This window comes from Armigeres subalbatus, chromosome 2 (assembly GCF_024139115.2).
Source record: "Armigeres subalbatus isolate Guangzhou_Male chromosome 2, GZ_Asu_2, whole genome shotgun sequence".
In the NCBI taxonomy this organism is placed as follows: domain Eukaryota; kingdom Metazoa; phylum Arthropoda; class Insecta; order Diptera; family Culicidae; genus Armigeres; species Armigeres subalbatus.
In genome coordinates, this window is record NC_085140.1 from 104,853,017 (window position 1) to 104,873,337 (window position 20,321).

Consider the following 20,321-nt stretch of genomic DNA (forward strand, 5'->3'; position numbering starts at 1 on the left):
GAAATCCAAACCTGTTTCCTTTTATTTCGCCTACTGACATGTCAACAAATTGATGGACTACATGGGTTGCTGCGTTCAATTCGTAGATTTTGTAAAAACAACACTACCGCAACTATAGGAACACCCACGACTATAGGATCTTTCACCCTATGGGTGTGTTTTTCGTCCATTGCATCCTCTCTACGGGTTTGTCCGAGGTCATATCTATGCCGCTAACAAGTAGCATGGCATTCCAATAATTTTAAGATCGTGGGCATGCTGATATGGCGTGCTTCACCGATTCTACTTCAGACGTCACCTAAGTATTCCGTATAGTCCGAGAAGTCTGCAATTCCGAGCCTATGCAAGAGCGTCATGAAACAGCCATGTTCAAACAACACATCTGTGATTTTAGAAGTACATCTGACGATTGATTCAACCAGTTTGAATTTCAGACTTAAACTTAAGCTTATAATTCTAACAGTACTGTGGTGTTATGGATTATGGAAAATTGTGGTTTTATGGATTCAACAGTTTACTCAGAGTTCATCAGCAAAATCTACTACTGTATAAATATTTTACAAATATTCATATTCTTTGATTTTTCTAAACATTCTTTGCTATCATTTTCCATTAAAATTTAAAATTTCCCATGGAATAATTGAATTTTGGACTTTTTTTTCGTTTCCTTGTTATTTTTTTATTCCCCCCCCTCCTCGTACTAGAGTTTCCATTTCCCGGTCATTTTCGTTGTCCCGGGATTCGGGATAAACTTGTTCGTATATCCCGGGAAATCTCGGGATGCCGGGAATTTTAGATGTTTCCTTAGAAAACTTTTTTTTTATTTGAAAACGAATTTTTTCCATATTCAGGAGTAAAGTTCATTTTTTTAGAATCTTCTTCTTCTTATTGGCATTACATCCCCACACTGGGACAGAGCCGCCTCGCAGCTTAGTGTTCATTAAGCACTTCCATAGTTATTAACTGCGAGGTTTCTAAGCCAAGTTACCATTTTTGCATTCGTATATCATGAGGCTAGTACGATGATACTTTTATGCCCAGGGAAGTCGAGACAATTTCCAATCCGAAAATTGCCTAGACCGGCACCGGGAATCGAACCCAGCCACCCTCAGCATGGTCTTGCTTTGTAGCCGCGCGTCTTACCGCACGGCTAAGGAGGGCCCCATTTTTTAGAGTACAGAGTTCAAATTGAAACTCATTTCAATTCTAATTTGAATCGATTCTTTCGAAAAAAAAACTACTTCTAAAAGCAAATAATATTCACGTTTTTCTCGAAGGTAGAGTACCCTTTTGGAATATATGAGAAGAAGGGTTCGCCGAGTCCGAGAAGAAGGGTTCGCTGGCGGTTGAAGTCGGCTTGACTTTTCGCATTGTTTTGAATATGCATAGGTGTTCTGATAAGAACTACCCAGCCAGATGTACATCAATATATGTACGCTTCTACCGCCGACGCATGATGACTTTTTCTTTGTCAATCCTTCTTATCGTTGGGATCCAAGCTCTAAAACAATATTTGATGCAGCGGCCTGCATTACTGCATTCTAGGCATAGAGTACATGCACCGAGTAAAAATACTCTCAATGAATTGGTGAACTAACCTCGTCCCCTATTCAGTATGATGGTTAGGCTGAGGAATTTTGTCCTCGCTGTTGGTCATAAAATAATCGTTGAACTGGGTGTTTTGCATCTTAAAAATAGAAATTTGGTTAATCATACTAAATTAAACTGTTAAGACATTAAAATATTATCAGATTATTTACTATGGAAAACTAAGACTCTGTAAGAAATTAAAAAAAAAATAGGCAGGGCATCGGAGTCGGACCACTTGTACTTGCACATGTGCTGGAAACTTTGTTGTACGAATGTCGATTAGAAGGACATGAATTGGATCAAGAATTGTTATGGAGGCAAGAAGCTCAGGAAGACTGACAAAGCAAGGCGAATATCAGCTGGTGTACACAACCTCGCTGTAGACGGGAGATGAGTAGGAAGCAGACGCCAAATAGATGTAGCTGATCTTGTACTGTAGATACTTGTCGTTTAATTAATAGAGAGCTGTAGCTGCTGGAAAAAGTATAAGTCAGTAGCCCTCCATTGAGTGGTATAGGGGAATCTAATTTTTTTTTAAGGTGTTCTATTAACTAACTCCGATATTTTCATGTCTGTTCCTCTCTTACTAATTTAATAATAAGATGATATCGATTGTGCATCACAAAGAACCTTAGCTCCGTATACATGCCTGAGCCTCCCAAATAAACGAGTTTGGAAAAAAAAAATCATGTCTGATGGGAGGTATAAAAATATGATATGAGTTTATCGCCTAAGTTGGGTTTCGCGTTCAAAACAAATAACTTTTGTGAGAAGAAAAATTACACTGTTTGCGAACCGGAAATGAAACAGTATTTTTTGTCCCGGGTATCCCGGGATTTTCGGGATTTAAAAAATAATATCCCGGGAATCGGGAAATCCCGAATTTTCCTAAATCCCGGGATTTTTTGTCCCGGGATGTCCCGGGATGGAAACTCTACCTCGTACATTCATATGTCGGACATGAAATAAATTTAATATTTGTATCGGCTTTATAAGATCCTTCTGATGACCTCTATAAAAGTAAGATATTGCCAAGTGGCCCTCTCCAGATAACCACTGTAGACCTATTATAAGAGCATTTAGAAACCCTTTTTAAACCACCCGCAAAAAAGGGAATGACAACAAAATAATATTTTTTTCAGGTTGTTTTTTTTTCGATTCAGTACCATTAAAGGAAGTGCGCTTTTAATTTTATGGTCAAAGCTGGTGAAAAAGTAAGGTTGAACACCACGCGCCGGCAGTATAACGTAGTTCAGGGAAATAAATCGAAAATATTCATTACCACAACATCTAGGATGTCCACTACATCGATTAGTACTTTTGCCCAAATTATTAATAAATAAAATTATTTATCAGAAAACGTATGATACGCGGTGAAAATATCGTTAAATCATGAATTTCAGTGATATATTTCACTGACTGCGGAATACTACTTCATTTTCAATATGGCCATCATGGCATTTCATCAGAAAATTTTCGCTTTTATTAAACACCGTCATACACTCTTCGCAATGCAAACATTCTTATGGGGGTAATTCGTTGGCCACATTATGACCAAAAATTGGAGCTTTGTCCGAGCGTTGAGAATTAGATTTATTACGCTCTTTATTACAACCATAGATCTGTTCATATGGTCGATAGGCATTTGACGTTTGACGCTTTTTTCAGCAGATTTATGATAGGTTTATTGACAGCAATAAGAGCGCAAATAAAACTGAGCAATTAGCTTGGTGATTGCTGTCATAAGTCTGCAATAAGAATTAGATAAATCCAAGAAGCATGGAAATTGTTATTTGGGTTGGGCTAGTCTACCGTCTTGTAGCCGCCCAATGTTGAGCCGCGGCGGACGACTCCGACGCGTGTTGTACAGCGTCGAGAGTTTTGAGCGCAGACATACTGCAACGAGGTAGTGGTCGGAATCAATATTCACACTGCGGTAAGTGCGTACGTTCGTGATGTCGGAGGAAAATTTACCGAACGTGGTCGATTTGGTTACTTGATTAGGTGATTTCCATATGACCTTGTGGATATTCTTGCGGGGGAAGAAAGTGCTTCGGACTACCATTCCGCGGGAGGCTGCAAAGTTTATGCATCGTTGTCCGTTGTCGTTCGATACGGTATGCAGACTATCCGGTCCGATGACCGGTCTATACATTTCCTCCCTTCCTACCTGAGCGTTCATGTCACCGATGACGATTTGGACGTCCCGCAGTGGGCATCCATCGTATGTCTGCTCCAGCTGTGCATAGAACGCTTCTTTCTCGTCGTCGGGTCTCCCTTCGTGTGGGCAGTGCACGTTGATGATGCTATAGTTGAAGAAACGGCCTTTTATCCTCAGCTTGCACATCCTTGCGTTGATTGGCTGCCATCCAATCACGCGTTGGCGCATCTTTCCCAGCACTATGAAGCCGGTTCCCAGCTCGTTGGTGGTGCCACAGCTTTGGTAGAAGATAACCGCTCGATGCCCGCTTTTCCACACGTTCTGTCCTGTCCAGCAGATTTCCTGCAGCGCTACGACGTCGAAGTTGCGGGGATGTAATTCATCGCCTGTCGCAACATGTGAAGCCTAGTGATTTGCAATTTCATGTTCCAAGCTTCCAACCGTGATCCTTTATTCGTCGCCTAGGTCGTTGCCGATTGTATCGAGACGTATTATCTTCTATGTCGTTCGTAATGGTTGTATTTATGGCCGGCTTATTGGGCCTGCGCAAACCTCCTGTCTCGGCGAGAGGGCCGTCGTGTCAGGGCTGTTTAGCGTCCCACCTAACACCACACACTTAAAATAAATCGCCGACTTCGGTAAAATTTTACCGAAATCTCAACCGCTGAACTGTTCGGTAAATTATTTTACTGATTTTCGGGGATTTTGGCAGTTGAGCAATGGAAAAAATTACAAAAAATCTGTAAATTAATTTACCGAACAGTTCAGCGGTTGAGATTTCGGTAAAATTTACCGAATACTGTAAAATGAGCTAAGTGTGCAGGACTTGGGCTTGTGCGCTTTGAGCGGCAAATGGTCGCTTTGGCGGCACATGGTCGCATTTTTATGAAACTTTAGTAAGACGTATGCGTCACAGATGAGGGTGGATGTGTATATAGGAAATATTTCAAACAAGTCACGGAGGGATGGTTGGGTGTTCAAATCTGTGTTTTTTGCGTTATAAAATCTCGGGTACTTTTTCAAAACGGCGTATGTCGCAAATTGTAAACAAACCCGTTTTCAACAGCATATGACATCAAATTCATCTAAAAATGTGTATATCTTCAAAGCTACATGAAAATGTGTTTTTAAAAACGTAAATCATTTTTTTGCAAAACGGTGTAACATCATTGTTGAAAATATTGCACATACACCGCTTAGCAGAAAATGTACTTTAAAAAGTTTTTTCGAACAACTAAATAGTTTAAAACGTGCGTCTGCTTGTACTTTTTCATCACTAATTTCAAAATTAAGCATGTTGCTTGAATACCCTGATTTTCGTTAAGAAAAACATTTTACGTTGTTTTTCTGCAGCAAGTGTTGTTACGTCGTGTTGTAAGTGTTGCAATTTTTTTGTCGCATGTGCGTGAAACGTTTCAACTTGACGCAACATTTCGACGTATCAACAATGCAGCGTACGGAGCAGCGTAACATTTCGACGAAAGTAGCATGACCTCGGTCATGCTGACGTATCAAAACGACGTATGTGATTTATCTGTTGCAGAACGTTGTAACATATATTTTTATCAAAATAACTGAAATGTTCACACGCAGTATAGATTTCAGAGTCAGTGACGATGAACCTTTTCATAATGTATCGTTGAGGTGTATTCAATTGCAATAAAAATGATTAGTTTCTAAATTAGAATAAAAATGAAATCTGAAAACTTCCAAGCTCATTTTCTCAGCTTGATCAAAATGTTACATACGCCGATTTGAAAAAGTTCCCGAGAAATATGTAAATAAGCCCTATAAAGCTGCAGAAATTGGTGCAGCTTACCCACAGATTCCAGAAACAGCTTCAAACCGTCCATAAATAAGATGTGGGTAATGTTTGTACTCCTTTCCCCACTCTTCAAATGATTACCATAGTTGTGCTCTGCTAAGAGGGTATATGGCAAGGCAAAACCATAATAAACCATAACTCAATTGTAAATACAACAATTCGTCTGTACGGATATTACTCATATTTGAGACCGATGACTAACGTATTTATTAAGAACCTAACAAATATTTTTAGACTTTCTAGAAGAATGTGATAAGTAACTATTTTTGTTTTCTATTTTACTTTCAGGTTAGTTTGCCGATAGTGATACGTGGTGATGAAACAACGATTTTGAAACAATAGGTACTTAAAAAGCAGAATATCAAGATTGAGCTCCTGAAATACGTAATTCTTTAGTCATAAACATCTGTCACGTTGCAACATATTTCTAACGAAAATGTCATAATCCGTATGTGTTACGTATGGTCGTATGTCTCCATTGAAAGATCTCCAAAACCCCTGACGATCGAGACGACTGACACAAATCGTGCGAATGGTCAATCGTAAAAAAAATAATCTTTCAAGGAAACGCAAGCACCTATTGCCCAGCAATCGGAAACGGTCACGTTCCAAGAAACGTCGACTACGCGGCGCGGCTGGATCTGCGATAAGATCATCCGACCTAGTCCGGCCGGGCAGCACATGGTTAATGTGTGAGAAAGGAAATAATGCACAGTACTGTGACGATTACGACCACGGCTGAGATATTCAAAACAAAGACACTTTTATGGTAAAACTTACCTTCTGGGACTCACATACCTTCGAGATATAAACAAGAAGTCGGAGCGAATTGCTGACTGCATCGTCGTGTCCAAGCCTACGGCCTTGTGTCGTCGATTGTTTGTCTCGTGAATGCACCTTTTGTCGTCACCTTTTTGAAAGGGAATGAAACCACCGTGCCAGCATCTGGCGACATGCATTCCCACACTACAGATTTTTTTTTTCAAAAGTGATATTTAGTCATTTTATGAGTATTTTAAACATATTTTATGGTAAGTCTTGTGTGATTTGTGATTTGTTTCCGGATTTCTGACTGCCACCGTGTTTAAATTGCACTCCGCAGGAATCACATGATTGGCTCAAGTCAGTCAGCAAACGAAGCTGGAATCTGTATTTTTGTTAAATACATGCTTCGATAAGGAATTCTCGAAGCATACCGTTCCACAAACGTGGGCATCATTCTTTTAGAAAACATCTACCTTTTTGCCAGCTATTGAATGCGAATCATCCAGTTGCATTGATTGCAGCTCCACATGATGGGCACATGTTTATTGAACGCCTCTGCGCCGCGAGAGGGAAAGAAGAAGTACGACGATAATAAATTTCAAATGTTATAGAAGAGGAAAATCGTAATGTGCAAATGCACTGCACTGTCGGGTGCGTTCTTGGATTGTGCACAAACATGCGTTTCGATTTCGACCTAAATACAATTATTGATGATGCACGTTTATGAACGTTGGATTATGGCCAAGGGGATGCTTCATGGCTATACTCGAGGATGCCTTCCATTCCATCATCGACTGTAATCACTCTACTATGGGAGGAACGAGCACTTATTACTCGAATTAGCGAGGGCAGTGCTGCATGGAACATATGTGCACCTATAACTATCTGTGTGTGGTATCAATAACATTTGGACCAAAAGTGGGTGTTTCTCTATTTTGCATATACAATGATTGGGTTTCTCTGTTATTGAATATTGATGAACATCGCGGTTCCATTTTCAACTTCTTTGCTTTTCTCGTACGTTTAGCTGTACCCGCAATCAAGAGTTAGCCAATCGTGCACGCGATGCTTGATAATTGATTGAAACCTGGCGAATTCATTGTCGTCAGTGTGCCTTGAACACATGAAAATCTTGTAAATGGAACACTGATGCATTAAGAGTCTAGTTACCAAGACCATGTTAAGCAGATCAGAGGGTCAACGTTCCAACTCTGTTAGATCAACCGATTACGAAAACAATGACAGAAAATCAATTTTTCATATGGCTGAACGAATTCCTAATTCTCACGCCGCAAACGCATTTGCAAAGTACCTCGCATGAGTTCATTATTGTCAGACCTGTGAGAGTCTAAGAGATGTTCACCATTCACTTCTACCTATGGCGGCATATCTTAAGATGATAATGAGATAATTTAACGCCATTCTCGATACATGCCGGTAACTGTCATCGTTGACTGTATGACGATCGTTGTGCTAACAGTGCCACAATGATGGTGTACGCGGTTTGTAAATATTTATGGAAATTATTGCGTTTGCCTTGCACGCCAGGCATGACGCGGACGAAGGTTGCAAACAAAGAATGGAACCTAGAGAAGCATATCTACATACGATGCTATCGAGTGTCGATTGTTGAATGAAAACTCCTCAGTGTCATACATTATTACTTAATGAACATCGTCATTTGCTGCATGCGAAAACTGAGATAGATTGGGTGCATTTAACCTCACTAATAACATCACATATCGAATACGTATTACACGAATAGATAAGATAAAATAGTCATAAATGAGAATAACCTTTATAACTAGAATAACCATTCTATTTCAGCAACACATCGGATAATGTTATGTTCCCAAATGTGGGATTGGTGGTTAAATGTCTAATAAGCAGGAGAGTGAGGGTTCAATACACAGGCTCGTCCCTAGGCTGGATCGTCTCCGGAGATCCCATACCTACTCTTTATCTCGTTCTATGGATTTATCATCGTTTCCATTTTTTTTCTATTTTTTTCTATATCAATATAGCAATTCCATAAACATTACATGGCATTTATGTAAGATCAAAGATCTCTACATAATTCTGACTGCAAATAAATTTTTAATCACTTGAAACCCAACTTACCTTACCGAATAGTGATACAGACCCCACTCGATTTTGGCAAAACATTTTTTTTTTAGATTTTTGATATTGTGTATAAACCACGTAAATATCATAATCCTCGTAAAAAACTGGTTAGATCGTTAAACCGAGGTAAAAAACCCAAATCAATCCATCTAGCGTTGGTCGTGCCTTTCACGCGCAAAAAATAAGAAAAACAAATAAGAGAGGTCGAAATAGCAGTTTAGGTGGATAGTTATTAATTAAAAGCTTTTCTAAGCCCGCCATTGCATGATTATGTATCCTGTGTGGCAAGTACAATGGATACACTACGCCCAGGGATTCGATAATGTTTACAACCCGAACACATCCTAGACTGGACCGATAATCGAACTCGCCATCTCCGGATTGGTAATCCTACGCCTTTGCTCGCAAGGCTACTGGAGACCCCTGAGCATTATGATCGCACAATTCGTAGTTGCTACTCCGTGTTTGAGTAAATTTACGAAATTGTACAGAGAACACAATAAATCGGTCTTGGAATGAGCTACCCATGCTCACTGTACACGTTTCGGGAGCTCAAATACTTAAAGTCAATAACGGCGCCGGCCACGTCCTTACGGTCATATAGGGAGTATATCTCTGCATCTCCACGATTGTCTTGGGATAGGATATCGTTTTAGTTACAAAGGATAATTTATCTGGATTTACTTCGGTAAGCGATGTTATCTATGGGATGGGAAATAACATTAATAAATACGCTGTCTCGTGACGAGTAAAAAGTTAAAACACGTAAGCCCGATGGCATATGAAAATTGAGGAGAATTGCGCTTTGGACGACCGAACGAAAGCGCAGCACTCTGTACTCAATTGCTTGTTTCGACCGGAGCAAAACGCAAAATATGCGCATGAGCCACCGAACACAAGAAAGATATTTTTATAGGGGTTGCGGGGGTAAAGTGAACAGGCGGGGTAAAGTGGGTAACTGCTTGTTTATCCCCTATTTATGGATTTATCGTATTATTTTCCATGCTACCCCATAAATTAAGCATTTAATGCTCTCCGAGCAATTTAAAATCATGAAATATCTATTTATCAGCTAGATTTTAGCAAAATTCTGCGCGCTTTCGCAAAATGCTAGTTTGATGTAATTTCGGCACTGTTGCATTTAAGCCATGAAAACTCGGAGTTAGTAGTTCTAAACCAAAATATCGTTCACATCGTTCATTTTGCTTGTTATGAAGCGGAACTGGTTGATGTAAGAAAAACATATAGCTATGGGGGTAAATCGGTTATGTCGCCTGGGGGTACAGTGAGCAATGTTCTGACAGAGAAATGGAGATAAACCACACACTTCGAAAAAGCCATGTAATTTTAGATGCTTTGAGACCGACACCCACGAGCATCATTATTGATGCAAAATTGTGTCATGAATAATGTGAAACTAGGTTCACTTTTAAATTTACACGGCTGTATTATTGTAATAAAAATGATAAAGTACCATACGGGAATCGAACATTGGTTAGCTGCGTGAGCGCCACTCACGTTACCACCCAGCCATCACCGCTTCAGAAGGAAGGAGAGATCAAAGTGATACAACTTCTACATTCTTCCGTGTACGCTATGTTCATTGCATCAACCCGTCAGCTGCTTGGGTGTTGGGTGCGTGTGTTGTCATTTCATACGTTCATCGCACCGGTTGCTGTGCTTTGGATTCGATGGATGTAAATTTCAGTTTGTTTTTCATTGAAACTGTGGCGATTGGACTGAAACTTTCGTGTGCATCCAAATTGACTGAAAAATACATCTCAATTCATATTACGTCTTGCGTTATTGTGTCAGTTTTTTCAATCACGTCACCTGTAACATTAATATTTTTTTGGTGTGCAGCTCAAATATCAACCTTAATCGGTTCTGTTGATAGTGGGATGATCAATCAGGGGGTGAAGAAAGAGTATAACAAGGGCCAACATTTCATCCATTTTAATAATTTAGGCGCACCAAATCTAACATTTTTTACACGCCCTCAAATAATCCGGATTTTCTCCTGCGGCCAGAACATGGATTATGACCCATTTTTCAAAACTAGATGAATTTCCTGCCAAGGGCGTAGCCACCTCCCCCCCTAAATTGTGGAAAGATTGAACGGGTACTGAAATGAATTCCTTCAAACATGTACACTTTACGATCCAATCATATACAGAAATAGGTGGTTGAAATTCAAAAGATTCCCAAAACTTATTAGGGCATCCAGGATTCATAATATATGAAAGTTCAAAACAACTCGAAACATTTCGGGCTCAAAAATTCTCCTTGAAATCCTTCTAGAAGATCCCCTGGGAACTTCTGAATTCCTCCGGAAAGTTATCCACAAATTCCTCTGAAAATCGTTCGAAAATCCTTCTCATACGGAGAGTTTCGTCAAGAATACATACGGAATTTCTTCCCAAAATTCTACCAGAAGTTTCTTCAAAAATTTATGACGGAAATCCTCCGATTTATCTCCATAATTTCACTTATAAATCTATAAGAAATTCCTTCGGAAATTCTTCTAGGAACTTCTCCGCATTCCTCTCGGAACTCTTCCTTTAATTCCTCCGGGATTACTTCCAGGAAATTCTCCGAATATCTCCAAACATTCAATAGCGAAATCATCTAGCATTCCAATCTGGAATTCTTTTCGCAATTACTTCAGAATATCCTTCAAGAAATCCTCTAGAAATATCTTCATGAATTTCTCCTGGAATTCGTCCAAGTATTTCCCAAGGTTTTTTTTCGGGAGTTTCTTTAGGTACTTCTCCAGGAATTTCTCCGGGAGATTTTCCACGGAAGTGTACTAGAATTCCTTCCGGACTTCACTCGGAATTTACTCGGATATCTGCCAAGAGTTCTTCCAGAAATTTCTTCGGAACAATCCGCAGGGATTTTCTTCAGCAATTCATCTGGGAATACTTTCAGGATTTCATCTGGGAATTTCTGCATTAATTCCTCCTGGTATTTTTCTGGGAATTCCTTCAGATATTTTTTCGGAAATTCCTTTAGGAACTTCTCTAAGAATTATTTCAGGACTTCAATGTGGGAATTCCTCCGGAAGTGCTTGTGGGAGTTCCTCCGGGAAATCTTCCAGAAGTTTTTACAAGAAATTCTCCGGTAATACCTCCAGGAACTTTACAGGGAATTCCTGGACGATATTTGGCAGGAATTTCACGGGAAATGGGATTTCGGAAGTTCCTTCAGAAATATTTTTTCTCTTCCTCTAGGGTATTCCACCGGGTGTTCCTCAAAGTTCCACCAGTAGTTTCCACCGGGAATCCAATCAGGCTTTCTTACAGGAATTCATTTAGCATTTCTTTAGGCATTTATCTACAAATTCCTTAAGAAGTTCCTCGGAGAATTTCTCTGGGAGTTCTTACGGGAATTCCTCCGGGAGGTGCTTTTAAGAATTCTTCCAGCAGTTCCTACTGGAATTCTTACGGAAGTTCCTTTGGGAGTTCATCCTAGAATTCTTACGAAAGTTCCTCCAGGATTTCCTCCGGAAATTCTTCCTGTAGTTCTTCAAGAAATTCCTCCAGAAGTTCCATCGGCAGTTCCTCCGAGAATTCCTCTGATAATTTATCTGGAAATTCCTATAGAAAATTCCCCGGGAGTTCCTCCGGAAATTACTCTGGGAGTTCCTTTTCAGAGAAACACCCGGAGAAACTGCCGGTGAAACTCCCGGAGGGATTCTCGTAGCTGGTGGATCTCCCGGAGGAATTCCCGAAGAAACTGCCGGAGGAGCTCCCGTAAGATTTCCCATAAGAACTCCCGGGGGAATTTCAGGAGGAACTCCTAGAAGAATTCCTAGAGGACCTCCAAGATGAGCTCCCAGAGAAACTATCGGAAGAACTTCGGGAGGAATTTCCAGCCTAAATGATTTCCTGAAAAAAGCCTGAATAATTTCCTAGAATAGCTTCTGGTGGAACTCCCGGAGGAATTTCCGGAGAAACTCCCGGATGAATTGCCGGAGGAATTCCCGGAGGAACTCTCGAAGGAATTTTCTGGAAGAATTTCTAAAGAAACTCCCGGGAGAATTTTCAATTTTTTTCTTGAACCCCGGGGAAACTACCAGAAGCATTCTCGGAAACAAGAGAATTCATCTTATAGACAAATCTCGTCTAGCTGAAACCTTTGTTGGGGTTTGTAGCTGGACCATCATCATCATCAGAGGACCTCCCGGAGAATTCCCTGAGGAGCTCGCAGAGAAATTCTCGGAGGAGCTTCTGGTGGAAAATCTATATAAATTTTTGAAGAAGCCTAAATAAATTCCAATTCTGCCGAAATTCCCGGAAGAATTTTCAAAGGAACTGCCGATTGAACTACCGGAATAATTCTCGAAGGAAATCCTAGAGAAATTCTTGGTTCAAATGTCGGTGGAACTCCTGGAAGAATTCCAGGAGGAATTTTCGGAGAAACTCCTGGAGGATCTCCCAGTGGAAATCTTGAAGTTTCATCCGGAATTCTTTCAGGATTCCATTGCGAATTAATCTAAGAATTCCTCCGAAAATTCCATTGTTGATTTCATTTTCGGTATAATTTCTGTATAAATTTCCGGTGGAATTCCTGGAGAAATTATTTGAAATTTTCACAAGAAATTATTCGAAACAATTCACGGAAATTTTTATGCAATTTACACAAGAAATTCTTAGATTTTTCGTGAAATTCTCAGGAATGTTTACGGGCAGTTCTGCGGAATTTCCACGGAATATCCTTATTCTTAAAAATTCTGGGAAACATTCATTGGCGTAACTAATGAAAAATTCTAGGGGGGGGGGGCTAAATTTTTTTAAACTTTTCTATTTTAACACTCATAATACAAAGAGTTTACCATTTTCGCTCGATTCAACTGATGTATATTGTTGGTCTTCCAGATATCAATGGACGACTTAAATATTTCAGATGATGTTCATCGACGCTCAGCCTTGTTACAAATCTCGTAGGATTCCCAAAATCCTTGATAGGTTCAGAAAACCATAGGTGTTGCGCTCGCCGTAAATAGAATGTGAAGCACGATCCTGATTTTTAAAGGATTTTTTTATTTGCTTCGAACCTAGAATTTATTATAAATTAAATATAGGATAAATTAGTTAGCTAAACTCTTTTCACTAGCCTTCAATTCAGTGGCCTGAGAATTCCTGCGAGCTTTCAAACGACGATCTGATCACAACAAACTAACCTTTCTTTTCTATTAGAATAACTTCTAGGATGATTTAAAAAATCAGTTTTACATCCCAATACAACTTATTGGTCGTTAGTTTTAAATTGAGTTAAAAAAATGCAACAAATTAACTTATAGGAGCATTTGTTAACACATAGGAACATTTAACACATCTTTTCTCTCAGTAGGTCTGTTTCACGCCTACTGAGACATTTTCACTGGCTGCAGCGACAATAGGAGTTTAGAGAATTAAAAAGTATGCGGAGTTTTTAAAATCCATCCGAAAGAATACAAAGTTCTTTCTTATTCAACTTTTAGTTACCTCTACTTGAAATCTAAGAGTTTTACCGAACCTTTCTCAAGAAGCTTACAGTGATAATTAAAATGCGCTGCAGCTTTTAGGATTGGTATTAGTTAGGAAGATTGAGATCATACGCTCGATTTAGATAACAATTACTCACAAAACCCTGAGAAAACTTGAAAATCTCAAGGAATTGTCCATTATCCATTAAGTACTTGTAATACTAATAAACAATATATTTTTAATTCACTTGTTGATGAGGTACCGTCAACTGGGGGGAAGATGATCATTTTTAAGACAAAACATGCAATAACAATGTGTGTTTACTTTTTAAATCGAAACAAATATTTTCAAAACATGTACTGCTATACGTTGCAATAATCAACAACTTTAGTTTTCTGAAATGTGCTCGCATTTATTAAAATAAATTAAATTATCCCACATTTTCTGATAAATCTGGTTTGGGGTGAAGTTGATCAAGACAGCTCTACTAAAATCATTATGACCTAGTAGTCAAAATACACTAGGTTATTTGTATGAATGTTGAATTTACTACGCAAAGAAGTCTACGAAGTCAATATTTGAAACGAAAATAGCGTCATTTATGACTATCTCTCTCTTTCTTCCACAAAAGACATTTTCATGATTATAATCGAAAAACTCGGATTTCTACCTAGCGGTAACATTACTTGAACGGAGAATATTGTTGACTACCGTTTCATAAAAAAATTGGCACTTTTGACTGACACATCAAATGATCATCTTCACCTCAATGATCATCTCCCCCCCAGTTGACGGTATTTCCTTTGGTACCGCCATCGGGGGTGACAATGGGTCTGGGGGGTGAGATTGGGTCATCGCTCTCATCCGCACCCTGGACGTCGGATTGCAAAATCGTTCAAAAAGGTCTCTTATATTTTAGCCTTCTTGCCCTCAGATACATTCCATCTAATCTACAAGCATTCTAAGTAGTTGAAACAGTGACCCATTCTCACCCCCATTTGACCCATTGTCACCCCCGACGACGGTATTTCATAAGTTATAACGTGTTTTGAGGGGTCCAGATTTTGTCGTGAGCAAGCCTTATAACAATTGCTCGAAGTTCAAAAACCTGAGCGAATAGATTCAACTTGTTTCGAAGAGACAGATTGGATAATGAAGACAATCCTTTCTCTGCATTTACCCCCGTATATAATCAGTGGACTAAATATGTGCAATACTTATACAGAGTAACAAATTTTCTAGGGGGGCCCTAGTTACGCCAATGGAAACAGTACGAAATTATTTGAATTATTGCAGGGAATTCTGCAGAACTTATGAAGAAGCTCGTGAAGATTTTCTTGGATTAAATAATGGTGGAATTTTCGGATCAATTCCCGGCAAAATTTATGGTGGAATTCCTGAAGACACTGCCGAAGAAGTTGCTGGAGGCATTCCTAAAGAATCCCTAACTTCGTTAATATTTTTCTCACTTTATTTTAAAATATCTGATGAGCAATAAATCACGCATTTTTAAATCCATTATTGTTTCGATTTGGTTTGGATTTGGTTTCATGTGTTTTTATAAAACTACTATAAAACTACGATTTAGAAGACCAAAAAAGTTGCCTCCCCCCTTCTCAAAATCCTGGCTACGCCCATGTTTCCTGCCGAACAATGCCAAAACCAAAGGATCCTGGTAATATTTCACTGAGCATATAATATGTGATATAACGAAGGCTCTATACCTGTCAGGTAACATTTTCAATATTATTTACAATATGTACCTTTGGTTTAAAATATTTTGATCGACTAAATTGCTTTATTTACAATATTGTTCGCTTTACCCCACCGCCTGACCATTTTACCCCACCCAAAACAAGATTGAACTATTTTGGACTAATTTTAAATGATCAAAATAACATATTTAAATATTTTTTCAATTTTTTTTCACAATAGGCTTTGTTAACCAATAAGATAAGCTTCGACACACCTGCATTGAACAATGCAATTTCTTGATAGCCACTTGATAATCAGCGCCCACCACCCCTACCTGTGCGCCGATTGAAAATTTACCGGCGGCGGCGTGATAGATCATTTTTAGTCAGCGGCGGCGGCAGCGCGGCGGCGTGGGTCGGCGTGAACTGATTTCAAGCGTCAAAAGTTCCACAATGAGTTCGTTGAGAAGTTCATCAAACAAATCCTAGGTGCATTTCTTCAGGAATTCTTCCTGAAATTCCTTCCTCCGGAAGTTCCCCCAGGAATCCCTCCGGAAGTTCCTCCAGGAATTCCTCCGGAAGTTCCTCCAGGAATTCCTCCGGAAGTTCCTCCAGGAATTTCTCCGGAAGTTCCTCCAGGAATTCCTCCGGAAGTTCTTCCAGGAATTCATCCGGAAGTTTCTCCAGGAATTCCTCCGGAAGTTCCTTCAGGAATTCATCCGGAAGTTCCTCCAGGAATTCATTCGGAAGTTCCTCCAGAAATTCATCCGGAAGTTCCTCCAGGAATTCCTCCGGAAGTTCCTCCAGGAATTCCTCCGGAAGTTCCTCCAGGAATTCCTCCGGAAGTTCCTCCAGGAATTCCTCCGGAAGTTCCTCCAGGAATTCCTCCGGAAGTTCCTCCAGGAATTCCTCCGGAAGTTCCTCCAGGAATTCCTCCGGAAGATCTTCCAGGAATTCCTCCGGAAGTTCCTCCAGGAATTCCTCCGGAAGTTCCTCCAGGAATTCCTCCGGAAGTTCCTCCAGGAATTCCTCCGGAAGTTCCTCCAGGAATTCCTCCGGAAGTTCCTCCAGGAATTCCTCCGGAAGTTCCTCCAGGAATTCCTCCGGAAGTTCCTCCAGGAATTCCTCCGGAAGTTCCTCCAGGAATTCCTCCGGAAGTTCCTCCAGGAATTCCTCCGGAAGTTCCTCCAGGAATTCCTCCGGAAGTTCCTCCAGGAATTCCTCCGGAAGTTCCTCCAGGAATTCCTCCGGAAGTTCCTCCAGGAATTCCTCCGGAAGTTCCTCCAGGAATTCCTCCGCAAGTTCCTCCAGGAATTCCTCCGAAAGTTCTTCCAGGAATTCCTCCGGAAGTTCCTCCAGGAATTCCTCCGGAAGTTCCTCCAGGAATTCCTCCGGAAGTTCCTCCAGGAATTCCTCCGGAAGTTCCTCCAGGAATTCCTCCGGAAGTTCATCCAGGAATTCCTCCAGAAGTTCCTCCAGGAATTCCTCCGGAAGTTCCTCCAGGAATTCCTCCGGAAGTTCCTCCAGGAATTCCTCCGGAAGTTCCTCCAGGAATTCCTCCGGAAGTTCCTCCAGGAATTCCTCCGGAAGTTCCTCCAGGAATTCCTCCGGAAGTTCCTCCAGGAATTCCTCCGGAAGTTCCTTCAGGAATTCCTCCGGAAGTTCCTTCAGGAATTCCTCCGGAAGTTCATCCAGGAATTCCTCCAGAAGTTCCTCCAGGAATTCCTCCGGAAGTTCCTCCAGGAATTCCTCCGTAAGTTCCTCCAGGAATTCCTCCGGAAGTTCCTCCAGGAATTCCTCCGGAAGTTCCTTCAGGAATTCCTCCGGAAGTTCCTCCAGGAATTCCTCCGGAAGTTCCTCCAGGAATTCCTCCGGAAGTTCCTTCAGGAATTCCTCCGGAAGTTCCTTCAGGAATTCCTCCGGAAGTTCCTCCAGGAATTTCTCCGGAAGTTCCTCCAGGAATTCCTCCAGAAGTTCCTCCAGGAATTCCTCCAGAAGTTCCTCCAGGAATTCCTCCGGAAGTTCCTCCAGGAATTCCTCCGGAAGTTCCTCCAGGAATTCCTCCGGAAGTTCCTCCAGGAATTCCTCCGGAAGTTCCTCCAGGAATTCCTCCGGAAGTTCCTCCAGGAATTCCTCCGGAAGTTCCTCCAGGAATTCCTCCGGAAGTTCCTCCAGGAATTCCTCCGGAAGTTCCTCCAGGAATTCCTCCGGAAGTTCCTCCAGGAATTCCTCCGGAAGTTCCTCCAGGAATTCCTCCGGAAGTTCCTCCAGGAATTCCTCCGGAAGTTCCTCCAGGAATTCCTCCGGAAGTTCCTCCAGGAATTCCTCCGGAAGATCCTCCAGGAATTCCTCCGGAATTCCATGAAGTTTTTTCAAGAATTTATTCGGGATTTTTCTCCAGGAATTAATTTGAAGGTTTCAAAAGGAGTTCGTTCGGAAGTCTCTCAGATAGGTTCTTCGAGGATTCCTGCAAGATTTTTTTTCGAAGTTCCTGAAGCAATTCCTCCAAATTCCCTATAAACATTTCTGTGAAGTCCAGAAAATCCAAAGGAGCTATTACGAAATTTTTTCATGATTTCCTTCCGAAACGCACCTCTTCATAATTTTTTTTGAGAACTCTCCAGAAATCGTCACTGGTTTCAAAAGAAGTTCGTTCGGAAGTCTCTCAGATAGGTTCTTCGAGGATTCCTGCAAGTTTTTTTCGAAGTTCCTGAAGCAATTCCTCCTAATTCCCTATAAAAATTTCTATGAAGTCCAGAAAATCCAAAGGAGCTATTACGAATTTTTCCATGATTTCTTTACGAAACGCACCTCTTCATAAATTTCTTTGATAATTCTCCAGAAATCGTCACTGAACTTCTTTCGAGTCTCACATAGAATTTCTAACCCAACTCCCACCCCCAGGAATCCGAATATTTTTTTTGCAGGAACTGCTTCGGTATATTCCTCCAGACAGAATTCACGATGGAGCTATCGTGGGAATATTCGAAGGAGTTCTTTAAAGGTATCGTGGAACAAGTCCTAAAAGATTTCTTGGAAAAGCTCCTAAAGAAGTTCGAGAAGGAATTTCTGGTGGAAATTCTTATAGAAATCCGCGGACTCCGCGGAATTCCCGAGGTGTGAGGCTACCTTTACAGTTGTGGGTAGGTCGCCATCCACTAAATTATGCATACTTGGATGTAGATAAATGTAATATGAATTTATATGTATATTATGAAAATATATATTTCCGATAGGATGAGCTTACCACTCAAAACTATCTTTTATCAAAATGTATGAAACCCATTACCCTAATAATTACTACTAGCCCTTCAATAGCCTTCGGCGTGGAAAGAAAGATTCGGCGGCGAGGACAATTTTCATGCGGCTGATTCATATTTGACGGCGGCAGTGGCGTGAGAAAATCAACGGTGACGGCGGTGTGGCGTGGCGGCGCACAGGTCTAATATTTTATTCTTTTTGTGACGACTAAAACACGCACTGCACTTACTTGCTCTATAGCTACTGCAAACTATTGCAGATCACGCTTGTTTCGACCGGAGCAAAACGCAATAGAGTAGAGTGGGGCAAGAGTACGCACTTAGTTTTCAATCGATCATGTGGCCCTTATGAAGCAAGCTTCTGCATATCAAATCAGTGTCGATGATTCATATACTCTTCCTTTATGTTACCCAGTGGAAAAAATATTGAAATTATTGAGATTCGTTTTTGTAGAACCCTTATTGCAAGACAAGTGAAAAACGCACTCTTACCCCACCGGTGGGGTAAAAGTGCGCATCGGGTGGGGTAAGAGTACGCATTTATCCAATCATGTGCTTTAAGTATATATTAACACAAATAAAAGTTAATAACATTTAATTGATGTTTAATGAGCATATATTACGAAATGTTTAAAGATTACGTAACTCTTAAAGGGGGAGGGGGTCCTAAAAATGTGCACTTTCATTCGAACAACCATTGTTTTTTTATATATACAAAAAACTACAGAGGTAAAAATATTTATCAGGTTTCGCGTGGCGTATACAAATGCATTTTCCTTACAGAAAGTCCAACAATCACGTAACGTAAAATTTGGCTATTTCATCACCCCCACCCCCCTCCCCCCCCCTAAATTACACTATTTGTGTAAATCCACTAAAAATTATATGGATCGTCACATATCTCGCAACCCCTCCCAGCTAAACGTTGCGTAATTTATGAATTTTTCTTTTGATTAAATGAAATTATCGTTTAGATGAAATTGTGTTTTCGTACTATGTTTAGGTGTACAACAAGTCCTAATACAATTTCATTATTTCGCTTCAGTGCTTTGTTCGCTAATTCCTTTCTAACACCGAATTACTTCAACTTATCCTAAAAACTTGTGATAAATTCGAATTCTGTCCCTTTTTTCTTAGTTGTGGATCTTTACGCCTTGGAAGAAGTCTTATTTCGGCCGGAGATACGGGTTTGACATCATAACTTGAAGATTCATATGCGTACTCTTGCCCCACCGGTTCCTGCGTACTTTTACCCCACAGTCCCAAAAATTATTCAAGTAATGGTTTTGACTTCTTGGAAAACTAACCGGATTGGTGTTCTGTACCATAAAGTACTCTATACAATAGGTTATTGAAAGGGTATAATGTTCACCTGATTGAACGTATATATGGTAATGAAATACTAGTTGCGGAAATCAAATTATTTTTAGC

General features: G+C 40.4%; 1 protein-coding gene across 9 annotated transcripts in view; it reads left to right on the plus strand.

Moving 5' to 3' along the window:
• LOC134210571 (PTB domain-containing adapter protein ced-6-like) overlaps positions 1 to 20,321 on the plus strand; it is a 182,862-nt gene that overhangs the window by 40,948 nt on the left and 121,593 nt on the right. The window contains exon 2 of one of the 9 annotated variants that reach the window (XM_062686651.1): positions 5,865 to 5,918. The exons of the other annotated variants lie outside the window; for them this stretch is intronic. The gene's annotated coding sequence lies outside the window, so the exon portion shown is untranslated. The remainder of the gene's footprint in view (positions 1 to 5,864; positions 5,919 to 20,321) is intronic. 9 annotated transcript variants of the gene reach the window in all.